We start from the raw sequence: 13887 nt of genomic DNA on the forward strand, positions 1-13887 counted from the left end.
CATCTTCTTGCCACCATATGCCGCTGCCAATTTCAGCAGTTCACCATCTACCCCCCTACAGTCCCGCTCAGGCGCTCACGTTGGCGCGTCGCTGCCGTTGCGCGACGCCACTCCGCGCCTGTCCGTCCTGCAGCCTCATCTCGGCACCCATCGGTGGCGACAGCGGATCCCGTGCGCCGCTGACGTGGGCGCTTGCTACCGGGCAGCAAGCCTCGGCGTCTCGCTCTGGCCGTGCAAAATTTTTATCGTAGATGTCTGCCCTAGGTCATTTTCTGGGCTGGCTTCGCCACTGCTTTGAGAAGTTAGAGAATTTACAATCTGCAGGGTTACAACTTCAAGGACTCAAAACTTAAATAGAATCTCAACAATCAAGCTATAGCTAGGTGGAAGATTCACAAGTTGCCAAACAGAATGCAAGTTTCTACAAAACAGAATCATTTAAGGTTTAACAATGCAGTATTGGAGCTCATGATGTATCCAGAATTCTTCTGGATTTCTGCAAATTCTAGTTGCTATCTGCAAGACATACAAAGCAGGCAGTTAAAATCTTATTCCAGAACCGAACATACCAAAAATAATAAAAACTTAAGAAAAGAAAGACAAGATAGCTTAATAGAAGAAAGACAGAAATAGGAGATTTGCTCACTAACCTATCAATAAAAGTTTTTCTGCAGAAAGAGATGTAAATGACAATCGCTAAGCCATGCTAATCCCTATAGTCATATGCTTTCTGTTAACCACAGTAGCAGCACATAATGAGCGCAGGTACCTTCATTTATCCACGTATTTGAGTGAATTATTAGCGCAAATGTTGAGGCATATGCATTTATTGCTACCGCATCTTCTCTCTGCAAAAGTAAAAAAGATAAAACTGTTACATGGAGCATCATTTTTTTTAAAAAAAATCATACTGAAGTGTCAATACTTATGCACTACTACTATTCATTTTTTGGACTCATCCATCGACCTTAGTTCATTTACCATAAGTATAACGCAGGTATAAGTTGTTAATGAGACACAACAGCAAACTGCAAAAGCTTAAACCTTAAGAAATTTAGAAGCTTAGAACTAAAAATGGATTTCATCTATTTTTCATTTCAGACTTGATTGAAAAAGAAAGCCGTACGTGTTTAGAACTTTTCTTTCGCATTCAACAATTATAAGCACATAACAAGTAATACCAATATTCTCAAACAAAAATGGATCCTAAAACAAAATATGCACCTAGGGCAAGAGACAAAACCAACTCTAAGTAGCATTCATACCAAACCATTGACCAGAAGCCACGTTTGAAGTTGCTCCGTCACGGCGCTCAATAAAATATTGAGATCAATAGTTTTCTTTTGAGCAAGCAAACATAAACCGAAGTATACACTACCTAGTAACTGTAGGCTAAATGAGGTGTTGCCATCAATCATCGGATATTACCAGATACTAAATTAATCAGACATGACTAAACAATAGAAATTTCTTGGGAAATCCCTGCCTAATAGCAGACCTAAATCACATCTGCAGTCCAACAAAATCAACAAATAAGAGGAGATGCATAATACTTAAGGAGGCGCTCAGCTCAGATGCGAGAGGACTAGGGGGGAAATTCGCCGGAGTCAGAGCTCGAGCGGTGGTAGCCGCAGTTCAACCAGGCGACAGAGCAGAGGAGGCGGATGGAGGGGATAACCTCGATTTGAAGAGACCGGCCGTGGTGCCGCGCTTCAGGTTCGACGCCCGTGCCAGATCGCCGTTGTGGCTAGATGTGTCGCCTCCTTGCCTCCAGCGATGGAGCTCGACGGAGAGGGAGCGCATCTGGGTGATGAGGTAGGCGGCGCGTGCCGAGGCCGCGAGAGGAACACGGGGAGAAGGATGAGGCTTGAGACAGGTGGAATGTCTCGTACCTGGTGGGGACCATTTTTGCATATGTGACATTGTTTAGGTGTTTTGTCGGAACGCCTTCACAACTTGGTGGCATTTCTACAGAACGCCTTCATATGTGCGCTCCTTTGAGGCGTTTACGTGAAAACACCTTCGTACGTGACTTCTTTTGAGGCGTTTTGAGAAAACGCCTACAAGTACATGATAAAGAGGCGGTTTTAGAAAACGCCTACAAGAATGGTACCTCCGTGATGCTCCCCGGTGTCACAAATCTTCCTCGTTCGTCGTCCCCGTGCCCTGAGCTGTCACCGTGAGCTTTACTTTCTCGTCCACGGCAGCCATAAGAAGCTAGAAGAAAGACGACCTCCCTTCTCTTCACTACTATAGAATAGCCTTTTGTCCCAGGCCATTTGTCACGGCAGTCTTTGGGCCCGGAATAATAGGTGGCTTTTGTCCCGGGTCCAACGGCTAGCCGGGCCAGCGGGGGACAGGGGCCTTTTGTCCCGGTTGGAGACACCAACCGGGACAAAAGGGGGGCATTTTGTCCCGGTTGGTGGATCCAACCGGGACAAAAGGCCCGCGTACCCTTTTGTCCCGGTTGGAACCACCAACCGGGACAAAAGATCTCCATTTTGTCCCAGTTGGTGCCTCCAATCGGGACAAAAGGGCTTGGCCCCCTTATCCCATTTCCTCTCCCCCCGCCCGAGCCATTCAGCTCACTTGTTTCTTGCTGTTCTCGGCTCGGGAGAGAGGAGTTCTTGCTCATTTCTTCACCACATTTGTGAAGATCTTTGATTTCTCGTCCATCCATCGGCGCTAAAGGTTTGGGGCTTGTTTTTCTCTTCTTCCTTGGCTTGTATAGTTCATTTCATGCTTTAGAAATAGAGAAAATGTGTAGCTAGCTCATTTCTTGGACATATAGCTAGATTGCATATGTAGGTGTGATTTTCTTTTAGATTTAGATGAGTATGTGGATAGTAGAAATTTTTAGAATGAGTGTAGACACTTCATGTGATGTACTTGTATACATGACCATATTGTGGATAGTTGATTTTTGTATTCATGAATGAATTAATGAAATGAGTATATTAGAATTTTTTTGTATTATGAATGGATTATTATAATTTTTAGATTTAGATGAGTATGTGGATAGTAGAAGTTATATAGAATTCTTTCAATTAATTAGAGATTTCTTGAGGATTAATGATACATTTCGTCTTTTTTGTATGATTTCATTGTTATTTGCAAGAGTTATTAATCTGATCATTGTAATTGTAATAGTAAATAATTTTTGCATTGTAATGGTAAGAATTTATAATTTTGTGGAAAATAAAGGTATTTTTCAGTAAAATATGACTTCAGCAGCTGGAGAGAGTGGCGCCGGTGGGGGTGATCGTTGTCCTTCTGGAGAGAAGGGCACAACTCGAGTAGGTCGTCGGTCCAAAAAACCTAGTGCTTTTCATAGGGCAGCGCTCCGTTATTTGGAAAAAGAATATAGAGAATGCATGGCAAGGGGCGAGGAACCTCCGTTTGATCTTGAGGATTTATTGCGGCATTACGGTTCGTCACCACCAAACTCGGAGGTTTCAGCTCCGCCATCTTCTTCTGCGCCAGCAAGAAATCCGTTAGAGCATTCTGCGTTCCAACGCAAGGACGGTTGAAAACCTATGTGTTGTTGACCGAATTTTTAAGTTTCATGTATAGTACTGCTATGGGATAAGCGCTACATTGTCCTAAAATCGGATGATCAAACATCAAGACCGGCATCTCAGCATGCCTCTCCAAGACCGGCATCTCCGCAAAACTCCCCAAGGGCAGCACTGTCTCGGCAAGTTTCACCGGCACATTCTCCATCACCATCATCTCATGCGCCGATGAACACTCAAGCGTCACCGTCGCCTCCATGGTCACCCCCTCCGCCGCCGGCAAAGAAGGTAGCTGCACCGGCTAAGGAGCCTCCAAAGAAGAAGGAAAAGGAGAAGAAAACCAAGGAGCCTCCTATTAAACCCTGGGACATGAGCCTTGAAGAATGCGATCGGATAACTCAAGAAAGAGTTAAAGAGCACTTCAAGCCGAAGCCGAAGCCCGAGAAAGTGATAAATCCGATAGATTTGAAATTTCTTTAAGGGAATGTGCGAAGCAAATAAGAGAAAATTCATTCCAAGAGACCCCCCTTCAGACTACGAACGCACAATTATCAAAACTACTGAGAAAAAGAAGAGACAATCAAAGTCGTCGTCGTCCGACGTTCCACAGCTCGGAGCCCAAAAGAAACAATCAATAGAGCCTCTCGTAGTGGGACAGACGACGCAAGAACAAGGCTTTGTTATATTTTTGAAAGAATCAAACCTGACGGCGGCTTAGATTGTAGGGGGAGAAGATATTCCAAAGACCGATGTGGTCGTCAAATGGACATTTGAGATCGACAAAACTCTTGTACCCCCAGAAGTAGTGTCTGTACTTCCAACGCAAATGTATAAGCTGCACCAGCACTACATGCGTGCGATGGCCGATTGCATCTTCATGCAGGGCGCAAAGATTAAAGATGACGATTTCTTACGGGGGAGGCCATTATATGGATAAACTGGGAAGAAATTTACCAACTATTCCATCAGGAGGCCCTCGACATATCTATGGTCGGCTTGTGGGTTCTATAAGTATTTTACTCTCCTTACGTATTGTTTTGCATGATCTCAACATACTGATCTCTTGATTTATTCGGTATCATGTAGAATGGAGATACATACTTGCAGAAGAAAGGGATACTCTCACCTCGGCTTCATCGACCCAATTACTTGTAATTGGAGGCTTCTACGTGACAATTCCGATGAGATATTCCAAAACTTGTTCAAGTACATAAGCGTTCATCACAACAAGCAAATGATATTGTTTCCTTACAACTTTGCGTGAGTGATTCCTTCCGTCTAACTCTTTCTATTCTGTAATCGAATTGTTTAAACCTTAACTACCAAGAACTGCCTCCGTATAATCTTGCAGTGAACACTGGGTCCTAATTGTCATAATTCTTGAGAAGAGCCTACTCGTGGTTATGGACTCATTGAGGAGACCTTCAGAACAATACGAAAATCTTCTTAACATGATGAAAAAGTAATTTTACCACTACTCCGTCGATGACCGATAATTTGAATCACTTTGTTACTTGACTATAATTGTTCTAATCATGCACAGAATTTGGAAAGAATTCGCTAAAAATCATCCAGTCAAATTTGACAAGTAATTGAAGATCAAGACAGGTTTTCCGGTACGCACTTGGATGATTCGTTGCACGATTCATTAGTTTTATTATATATTCATGTAAATACCTGATAATTTCTTCTCTCTTAAAGTGTATGAGGCAGAAACAAGGCACTGTATTGTGCGCATACTATGTATGCGAGAACATCCATGGTCTGGTAGGTCCTCCAAAGGGCTGGACAGATTGGGAGGAGGAAGTAAGTAAAAAACTTGTTAATATTTGAACTCGTATTTTAATTAGTCGAAATTAATTATCTCATTTTTCCATAGTTCGGGGAGATGCGCGATAAACTCATACCGGAGGAAAAGATTATGGCGATTCAAGAACAATTCTCCGGATTTATTGTTGAGCAAGTGCTCGATCCAAAAGGCGAATTCTACTATGATGGAATATCTAATATTGACAATCGCAGCAAATATGACAATATACGCATATATATGTAATTAAGAACGAATATAACTATGTAAATATATATGTGTGTGTATGTATTAAATTTCTATTTATGAGTATGTATGTATGTATTAAATTTCCAAAAGGCAAATTCTACTATGTAATTAAGAACGAATATACCTATGTAAATACGATGGAGTATGTATGTATTATATATATAAGCACTCCAATAATATATATATGTGTGTATATATATATATTTATATAATATTGGTCCTAGACATTTTCATATGTAAAGGAATTCACATGTATTGATATGTGTATACATATATATATATAAGTGAATTAATTTATATATGATAACTATCTAGGACAAATATTATATAAGTAACTATATATATATGTATATATTAGTGGAGATCATACATACTGAATTCCAATACATAAGTTTAATTGAAATGCAAAAGTATAATTGAAATAGAAAAAGAATTGAGAAAAGAAAAACATGAAAAAAGGACCTTTTGTCCCGGTTGGTAACACCAACCGGGACAAAAGGGTACGCCAGCCATGTGGGCGCTGGCAGCACCTTTTATCCCTGACTGGCGTTTCCGGTTGGAAAAGCGGGACAATAGGGGTTTCCCAACCGAGACACATCAACGTTTTTGTAGTAGTGGTTCGTATCTGTGCCTGCGGACGTGTGGCCTGCTCTTTTCTCCGGTGTGGGCGGAGGCGCGCGGCCGGAGGTGGGCGTAGGCAGGGCGCCGCGTGGTCGGACTGGCGATGCGTGTCGGAGGTAGGTTAGGGATGACCGGACCGAATGACAGATGGGTCCCACTTTACTGTAGCTTACGGTGGAGTTTAACGCCATCCAACCTCATCCCTCCTATCCTTAAACCAAACATAAAACTAGGACAGTTCTGTCTCACTCAACCAAACAAGAATGGTCCTATCCCATCCCACCTCGTCCCAAAACCAAATGCACCCTAAGATATTGTTATGCCGCGCTCCATGAGCTTGCTAGTAGGTACTCTACGGCTGTTCCAGCCACTGCGGGCGCTCCACGCCGCCGCCACCCAGCTTGCTAGCTGGCGCCTGGGTGTCCGGGGACACGCACGCATGCCAGCAGCTGAGTCACCGGCAGCCGCCACCGCGCAGCCACAGCGAGTGGCTGCCCACATACTCCACGACGTGCGCACTGACGAACGCCGGTAGCCAAGCACGGTCACGCCCCCGCCCCGCCCCGTCGGGGAGCCGTAGGGGCCCGGCGATCGACTAGCCTCCATGGCGCCGTGCCGGCGATGGAGTGCTGGACGCGCGCATGCCCGTAGGCGTGCGCCCGTGCCTGTCCACTATCCAGGTTCATCCGTACCGCCGCCGGCTGCCGCAATCCGGATGCAGGGTGGAGTGGGGGTGGCGTCGAACTGGCCGGCCGGTGGCGGCTGCCGCCTGCCTCGCCTACTCCCCTCGTGGCGCCCGTATAGGCCGGCCACGTCACTGGTGGCGGCCCGGTAGTGGCCCAGCGCAGGTAGTGGGGCGTCGGTGACCCGTGGGGCCCACGATCAGGGAACGTCTATTCATAACTCGGACGAAATTAGCGGAATCAATCACAAAAACTCTTCTTCTTCCTTCCCGCAGCCTGCTCCCCCGCCTCTCTAGCTCCGGCGGCGCCGCCCTCTACCGCCGCCGACGCTAACCGAGCTCGCCACCGCCGCGCCGCCTTCTCTTTGCCCCCGCCGCCGGCACCGCCCACCGGTTGTCCTGCCCCGCCCGGCCAGCGGCACTCCCGCGCCGCCACACCCTCCGCCGGCCGGGCCACCGCCCCCCTCCCCCCGGCCCTCTCCTCTAGGTCCGGCGGCCATGGAGCTTGCCCTACCTCCAGCAACCCGGAACCTAAAGCTCCGCCGCCTCCCGCCACCACCCCAGCCGCCGCCAGCCACCCCGCTCACCTCCCACCCCTCGCCGGCGGCGCCAACCACCATCGCAAGCTCAAGATTGAAGATGCACAGTGCGCGGGCCCACCTACAGTGAGCGCCGCCCTCCCATCTGCGATAGCTCCAACTCCAATAGCGCGCGCGAGGAATAGCCTCCGCCCACGATCGGGCTAGTCCCCTCGGGTCACGACTCTCCTGGAGCCTGGGTACGTGTGCTGGCGCCTCTACAGCATGTTAGGTTGGCTGATAAGCCACGGCTGATACTGTAGCGGATGATTTCGTAAGAGGCTATGTACTGCAACGGATGGTTACTGTAGCAGATACTTCCGATAGAGATTCGATTACTCATAGTCACATATAATATGCTGATACTGTAGCCACAGCTGTACCAGCCATCGCTGGCTGATCAGCGAGCCGAACGGGCCCTTAGAATAGGGATGGCAACGGGCATACTACCCGCGGGTAGAGGATGTTCAGACCCGCACCCGTCAGATCATTTTCAGACCCGTACACGCGCCCGCGACCCGCCACGGGTAACAAACTGTGCCCGCGCCTGTGACCCGCGGGTGCCGTGTACCCGCGAGCACGCCCGCCCGCCCGCCAAGATCTGCTGGAGCAGATCTGGCGAGGGGCAAGTCGGCGACGGGCTTCAGGAGGCGGGAGGCGGGAGGCGGCGAGCCGGCGGCCGCTCGGGCTCTAAACGGTGCGCGCGGCGCAGCGGCCGGCCGCGGGTCGGCAGCCCCATGGGCCCCAGGCGGGGCGCGGTGGCCGGCGGGAGGCCGCGGGTAGGGATCGCTCGAGCTCCAGACGGGGCGTGGCGACAGCTGGGAGGCCGGGGGTCGGCGGCCCCTCGAGCTCCAGGCGGGGTGCGGCGGCCGGCGGGATGCCGCGGGTCGGTGGCTGCTGAAGCTCCAGGCGGGTTCGACGAGCTGGAGACGAGGGCGGACCGGCAGAGATGGGGCACGAGGCATCGCTGCGTCGGGCCATCGACGTCGGGGTCGGGGACTCGCGGTGGGGTGGCGGCGGCTGGGGTCTGGGGAACGGGAGGTCGGGATGGGATGGAATGAGGGCAAACCCTAGAAGTGCTTGCTTATATACTTGTATACGGGGTCCACATGTCAGTTCATGTTGCGGGTTTACGGGTAGAGCGGGCACGGGTACAATTTTTTCAAACCCGCGAAACTTTACCCGCTGGGTTTAAATACAAGCCCGCACCCGTACCCGTGGGCACAAATCCAAACCCAAATCCTCACCCTAGTGGGTTTATGCCCGCGGGCACGCGGGTAATTTGTACCCGTTGCCATCCATACCTTAGAAGGTTTGCAAGTTCGGCAGCCTGTCCGCTGTTTGGGGCTCTCGCGCGCGGCGAGGAAAGACGTGGACAGCTAAATATCTAGGTGTGGGACCCACAGGCTACAGTCGTGGGCTCCTTTTGGTTGCGCTCTCCTCCTTGACTGTTTTTGTTTCACACATAAAACGGTACTACGGTGGTCTTGGATGATTATGGAATGATCCAATGTGCATTTTTTGTACATATGGGCGATCCAATGTGAATTGACGACAGTGATGTTTAGTACAACGCAGGAATAGTGGAAAATTTCACATCGAAAATCTTGTTGGTAGGTCTAATTAACTACTAGAGCCAGTTTAGTTCTCCAAAAATTTTTCCCAAAACATCACATCGAAACTTTGGACACATGCATGAAGTACTAAATATAGATAAAATAAAAAACTAATTATACAGTTAGGGAGAAAATTGCGAGACGAATCTTTTGAACTTAATTAGTTCATAATTAGCCGTAAGTGCTACAGTAATCCACATGTGCTAATGACAGATTAATTAGGCTCAAGGCTCAAAAGATTCGTCTCACGGTTTTCAAGCGAGTTCTGAAATTAGTTTTTTCATTCGTGTCCGAAAATCCTTTTCGACATCCGGTCAAACATCCAATCACTACCGGATTCATTGGCTTTGCCGAGTGCCGGTTACACATGTTTTCACAAATTCAAAAATTATTTCACAAGACACATGTTTTGTAGTTATTTCTCTATATAAAAAGTTTCACATTGAAAATCATATGCGACTTTCGTTTCAACCACAAATCCAACCGGATGCTACACATCTCTCCGAAACTTCTTCGGAGATTCTCCGGCTTATAAGTGGCGTACATTGTCACGTGTTCGAAACGCTGTCAATTTTTTTCCACTCTATCCTCGCATGAAACCAAGATATTTAAACAATTCCCATGATTTTCAGACATTGCATGCTATTTTTTGGTTTTTTCCGAACGTCCGTGCACACGCTTGTGATCAAGTTTCTTGATAAAGATGCTTCAACTTTTAAGTTCTTTCGCGCATACGGCATCAGTTTTGATTCAGGTACATAAATATCAAATTTCCATTCATTGATTTCAAAATTTGGACCCACTTCTAATTTTAAATTTACTTCGACGGATTATTCCCGGCAAACAAAAAAATTAAAGAAAAATAGTAAACAAATCAATAAAATTATTTTATGTTACTAGGAATTACATTATCAAATTTAAGTGGAGACCAAAAAAATTTGAAGGCCCAAAATTTTTTTTAACCAAGTTTGCCGAGTGCCTGGGCACCAGCACTCGGCAACGTTTCTACTTTGCCGAGTGCCAGCTGGAGACACTCGGCAATATTTCACCTTTGCCGAGTGCTAGTTGGAGGCACTCGGCAAAAAGTTGACACCGCCAGCCCCCCTGGCGGGCGGCGCACCGCCGCCCGCGTGCTGGGCATGTGCTCGGGCTTTGCCGAGTGCCGCCCGACCAGCACTCGGCAAAGGAGCCACGTTGCCGAGTGCCTTGATTTGCCGAGGGCCTGCATTCGGCAACGCCCGGGCATGCCGTGTGCCAGATTTTTGGCGAGTTTTCCGCGGCCTGGCACTCGGCAAACCACATCTTTGCCGAGTGCCCGTGGTCTGGCACTCGGCAAAGACCCAGACACTCGGCAACTATCGGTTTTCCGGTAGTGAATGTGACACCTAAAAATTTTCTTTTCGCGAACTAAACAGCCCTAAGGGCAGTCCCAATGGGTGTGCTAAGTGGTGTCTTACTCATTTAACTAGTAAGGATGCCCGTGTTAACGCCATGGCATTTCAAAAGGTAGTTCCCAAAAATGTTTGAGCATGCTTTTGGCTTTTGGTTTTTACGTCTCCTAATAAAATCAGTGGAAAATAATTACCTTCTATAACACCTTTTCTAGCTTCTACAAAAGAGGTGTTAGTGTAGCAAATGACAAATTATTAGGAAGGCAAAAATGGACTTTTCCACTGATTTTAGCAAAATGTAAAAATTCGTGTATCAAAGTGGAAACATTATCTGCTTGCATTACCCACCTGACAAGAACGCCTCCAACAAACTACGTCCTTTCTCCTTTTCTAATTATTAGTGAAGTGGATCTGGTTGTGGATCGAATTCATCCATACTCGCAATCAAATAATGCAGCTTTTTGTGTCATTTGGTCCATGTTTGTTCGTTTAGCCGTATATATTGTGTTACACTTGAACAATTTTTTTCCCAGTTCAATAACCTTCTCGAATAGACTAGATGTACAATCTTTTCTCCACTAGCTTGCATGATTTTTTACTAGTACATAGAGTTTTTTTCCATGTAAATAATTTTTTGCCATTTTTCAATTAAAAAGGTAGGATAGGAGCATGAACAAACTTTTTTATACAATGATTTTGTATGATTAGTTTGAGATGTATAATTTTTTGTCCCACTTAACCAATGTTTTCTCCCACTAATATTTTCATTCCATTTGAAGTTTTAGAATTTTTCTTTGGGATACGATAAAAGATTCTAGCTTCAATTAATAAAAAATGTTTTTTTTTAAATAGCATCCAAACATATTCAAAGCAAGGTTTCGTTTTAGAATTTTATTATAATAAATGCAGTGGTGCAATCAAAATTTAATTTATTAATAAATGTTCAGGTTAGAAACTGTTGGTTTTCTAATTTCGAAACATTGGACAGATGCGACGATATCAGCATTGCGCTCGTCTTATGAGGGAAGAGAGAACGGTTGTCAAGTGTGTTGTTGCTGAGCTTGTAGCCACTCCAATTTGCCAGCGCTAGCGAGGGCACAGCATTACCTTTCTCGATTGTTTAGGCGATCATAATAAAACAATTTACTTAAAAAATAACATATCCAAAACACCGTGGTTACCTTCACACTCGTTGCGGCAAACTGATGATATAGTCGAGTGTGAAGCGACTCCACCTGTTGCAAAGGCTTGGTTTGTGTCTTATTATTTGCTTTCAATTGATTGAGATAGAAGTTATAGATGCATACTGATTTTTTTTTAACCAAACCCTATATATCGTCTTATATCTGACTGACTTCCATTAAGCAAAACAAGAAATAGTACAAAGAAGACCGTAACAAAAAGAAAAAAGGTTACAAATCAAATTTGAGCAGGCCGTCTTCTCCAACTACATTAAGGGCGAGTTTAGTTGCAAAACCAAAAATTTTTTGTTGTCACATCATCCCTTTGACCAGATGTCGGGAGGATTTTTCGGACACTAATTAAAAAACTAATTTCAGAACTCACTTGGAAACCGCGAGACGAATCTTTTGAGGCCTTTGACCGCATCATTAGCACATGTTGGTTACTATAGCACTTATGGCTAATCATACACTAATTAGGCTTAAAAGATTCGTCTCGTCATGTACATCCAAACTGTGTAATTAGTTTTGTTATTTAATTACATTTAGTGCTTCATACATGTGTTTAAAGGGGGGTGAAAATTTTTGGGAACTAAACGGGCCCTAAGAAACTATATATCTAAATCTTGTCCTTGCAAGTGTCAGTGGCGTCGTCATGATCGTTGATCAATCCATTAGCGTTCGATCACTCCAGACAGCGGGCGGGCGCGGGGGTGCAGCAGTAGCGGCAGCCATGCTGCCTAGCGTCGTCTCTCTTGACGACGAGGACGTGCAGAGCGCTCCCGTGGAAGATGGTCTTGCCGAGGAGCCGGAACTCGCGCTGCTTGAACGCCCAGATCTCCACGACGTCGTTCTCCTTGAAGCTGCACCGCCGGACGTAGTCCATGTACCCGCTCCCCTTGACGATCGTGCCGTGGCTGCTCGACCACCGCGACAGCAGTAGCTCCCCGCTGGCGCCGGCGGCGAGGTCCACCAGCCTCACGGGCAGCCCGCCGTGCACCATCCCCTGCCGCTTCCTCCTCTTCTTCCCCGGCTCGGGCTCGGGCTCCTGGTGCTGCGCCGCCGCGGCCGCCGGGTCGTAGAGCAGGTTGGCGGCGTCGAGCTCGTCGAGGGTCAGGAGCGGGCGGAGGCGGCGCAGGGCGCCGTCGGTCGGGATGCGGAACCGGTTCTGGTGCGGGTCGAGGTCGGTGCTCGTCACGCGCTTCTCGTGGATGAAGCGCACCTCGGCGGCGTCCCGGAGCCCCAGCGCCGGGAGGATGTGCGCGCGCAGGCACGGCGGCGCCTCCCGGTGGACGGGCGCCGCCGGCAGCGGCCGCCGCAGGCGCAGCCTCCTGCGCCGCGGCGCGATGGCGTTCAGGGGGACGGCGTCTATGGGCTCCGAGCCCGCCGCCTTGGCGTTGGCGGCGGCGGAGCCGTCGTAGAGCACCATCGCGAGGCACCTCTTGCCCATCTTCTCTGCAGGAACGCGCGCGCGAAGATGGCGGCGAGTTGGCTCTCTCTCCTTGCGCGACGATGGCAGAGGGATCGGAATTGTTGGATGGACGACGACGTCGCGGCGAGTTGGGATGATGGAATGTGTGAGGGATGGAGGAAGAAGGAGCCGCGCTGGCCTTTCTGTTTATACAGAGCTCGGCGGCGCCATTCGACACCGAGTCGAACTCGCAGTCCGACCCGACCTCGGCGCGTGGTGGCCGTCGGCTCCCGCAGTAGTTCGTCTCGGAAGTGGACGAGGCATCCGTGTCCGACCCATTTTTTAAAAAATCTTGTAGCCCAGTTGTGCCTCTCTTTGAAACAGTTCCGTGTCCGATTTCGTGGATGGCATTTAACTCCTTTTGATTTTGTGGAGTTCGGGCTCGCAGCTCTGTTGTTCTGTAAGCTCGGCTGTCTTGGTGGGTAATACGGTAGAGAGGTAACGTTTGAGATGGTTGTGGTTTCGATGGACAGCACCAGATAAATCTTGGGTGGGCACTGAACCACCAGTCAAGACAACTGATTAACAGATGTTCAGAGTGAGCACAGTGGTGACGGTGGGAGATAGGGCCAAAGCAAGTTTCTGACAATTGTCATGGTTAAATAGCCAAGCGCCAATGAATCTCTTCCCCGATCTTTACTATCCGGCATGGAGGAAGAATTAAGACAGTTAAAGAGGAATTACATCAGCAGAATTGAGCCCCGTTTGGTTCGTTCTAGAAAACCCAATTTTAAAAGAAAATCTTGCATGCATTGAGTAGCAAATGAAGTCTATTT

General features: G+C 47.7%; 1 long non-coding RNA gene across 1 annotated transcript; it reads right to left on the reverse strand.

The window, feature by feature from the left end:
• Nucleotides 1-321: 321 nt before the first annotated feature.
• Nucleotides 322-1931, reverse strand: LOC120698845. Its single transcript, XR_005685044.1, has 3 exons — nt 1679-1931; nt 770-848; nt 322-516 (listed from the first exon to the last, which is right to left on the reverse strand). It is a non-coding gene; the product is annotated as an uncharacterized LOC120698845 (long non-coding RNA).
• Between the last annotated feature and the right edge of the window lie 11956 nt (nt 1932-13887).

The sequence above is a fragment of the Panicum virgatum genome, chromosome 3K (assembly GCF_016808335.1).
Source record: "Panicum virgatum strain AP13 chromosome 3K, P.virgatum_v5, whole genome shotgun sequence".
NCBI classification, from domain to species: domain Eukaryota; kingdom Viridiplantae; phylum Streptophyta; class Magnoliopsida; order Poales; family Poaceae; genus Panicum; species Panicum virgatum.